This window comes from Pinus tabuliformis, chromosome X (assembly GCF_031772625.1).
Source record: "Pinus tabuliformis cultivar Carrire ecotype Pingquan chromosome X, CPIR1, whole genome shotgun sequence".
NCBI lineage: Eukaryota > Viridiplantae > Streptophyta > Pinopsida > Pinales > Pinaceae > Pinus > Pinus tabuliformis.
Window position 1 is genome coordinate 1,440,241,974 of NC_142308.1, and position 2,515 is coordinate 1,440,244,488.

Consider the following 2,515-nt stretch of genomic DNA (forward strand, 5'->3'; position numbering starts at 1 on the left):
TTAATAATATATATGTAAATGCCTTATATATAAACCTTTTAAATTATAATTTTTTTATTGATTGATATATAGTATACTTTTCATGAATTCCAGAGCAGGTCGATTCTCTTGAATCCCATTCATAACACAAAGATGAATTTGATATATAGTTTACTATTAATAATCCCAGGTTGTGGACATGCTCTGGAATTGCAGTAACATCAACTTTCAGTTTGTTCTCGGTTTTGAGTGTCCACATTCTTGTTTTTCTTTTCAAAGGATGGGGAGGTTTTAGTATATATATATATATATATATATATATATATATATATATTCAAAAATATGATGGAAATATTAACTACGTAGACCATGAAACAATAATTCGGTCACATTTTCGTAAAAAAAAAAAGTCACTATACAGTTTTGAAATACCCAAATTGCAAAGTTGAGAATATTGCAATCTCCATGTCACAATTTGAGTTGAATCCTCCATAAAAAAATATGGGAAATTAGGACTGACAGTTTCACCATGTGCAAATTTTATTTCTTTTCCCATGTAAATGTAAATGAAGATTATAAGACTCTTTTTCCAGTTCCAATTATTAGTCTTTTGGTAAATTTTTATATAAGGTTAATTAACGTTATTAATAATGTATATGTAAATGCCTTATATATAAACCTTTTAAATTATAAATTTTTTATTGATTGATATATAGTTTACTTTTCATGAATTCCACAGCAGGTCGATTCCCGGAATCGACCTGCTCTGGAATCCCATTCATAACACAAAGATGAATTTGATATATAGTTTACTATTAATAATCCCACGTTGTGGACATGCTCTGGAATTGCAGTAACATCAACTTTCAGTTTGTTCTCGGTTTTGAGTGTCCACATTCTTGTTTTTCTTTTCAAAGGATGGGGAGGTTTTATCTATATATAGATATATTCAAAAAATATGATGGAAAGATTAACTACGTAGACCATGAAACAATAATTCGGTCACATTTTCGTAAAAAAAAATAAAAAGTCACTATATAGTTTTGAAATACCCAAATTGCAAAGTTGAGAATATTGCAATCTCCATGTCACAATTTGAGTTGAATCCTCCATAAAAAAATATGGGAAATTAGGACGGACAGTTTCACCATGTGCAAATTTTATTTCTTTTCCCATGTAAATGAAAATGAAGATTATAAGACTCTTTTCCGGTTCCAATTATTAGTCTTTCGGTAAATTTTTATATAAGGTTAATTAACGTTATTAATAATGTATAATGTATATGTAAATGCCTTATATATAAACCTTTTAAATTATAAATTTTTTATTGATTGATATATAGTTTACTTTTCATGAATTCCAGAGCAGGTCGATTCCCGGAATCGACCTGCTCTGGAATCCCATTCATAACACAAAGATGAATTTGATATATAGTTTACTATTAATAATCCCACGTTGTGGACATGCTCTGGAATTGCAGTAACATCAACTTTCAGTTTGTTCTCGGTTTTGAGTGTTCACATTCTTGTTTTTCTTTTCAAAGAATGGGGAGGTTTTAGTATATATATAGATATATTCAAAAAATATGATGGAAAGATTAACTATGTAGACCATGAAACAATAATTCGGTCACATTTTCGTAAAAAAAAAAGAAGTCATTATACAGTTTTGAAATACCCAAATTGCAAAGTTGAGAATATTGCAATCTCCATGTCACAATTTGAGTTGAATCCTCCATAAAAAAAAATATGGGAAATTAGGACTGACAGTTTCACCATGTGCAAATTTTATTTCTTTTCCCATGTAAATGTAAATGAAGATTATAAGACTCTTTTCCGGTTCCAATTATTAGTCTTTTGGTAAATTTTTATATAAGGCTAATTAACGTTATTAATAATGTATATGTAAATGCTTTATATATAAAACTTTTAAATTATAAATTTTTTATTGATTGATATATAGTTTACTTTTCATGAATTCCAGAGCAGGTCGATTCCCGGAATCGAAGACCTGCTCTGGAATCCCATTCATAACACAAAGATGAATTTGATATATAGTTTACTATTAATAATCCCACGTTGTGGACTTGCTCTGGAATTGCAGTAACATCAACTTTCAGTTTGTTCTCGGTTTTGAGTGTCCACATTCTTGTTTTTCTTTTCAAAGGATGGAGAGGTTTTAGTATATATATAGATATATTCAAAAAATATGATGGAAAGATTAACTACGTATACCATGAAACAATAATTCGGTCACATTTTCGTAAAAAAAATAAGTCACTATACAGCTTTGAAATACCCAAATTGCAAAGTTGAGAATATTGCAATCTCCATGTCACAATTTGAGTTGAATCCTCCATAAAAAAAATATGGGAAATTAGGACTAACAGTTTCACCATGTGCAAATTTTATTTCTTTTCCCATGTAAATGTAAATGAAGATTATAAGACTCTTTTCCGGTTCCAATTATTAGTCTTTTGGTAAATTTTTATATAAGGTTAATTAACGTTATTAATAATGTATATGTAAATTCCTTA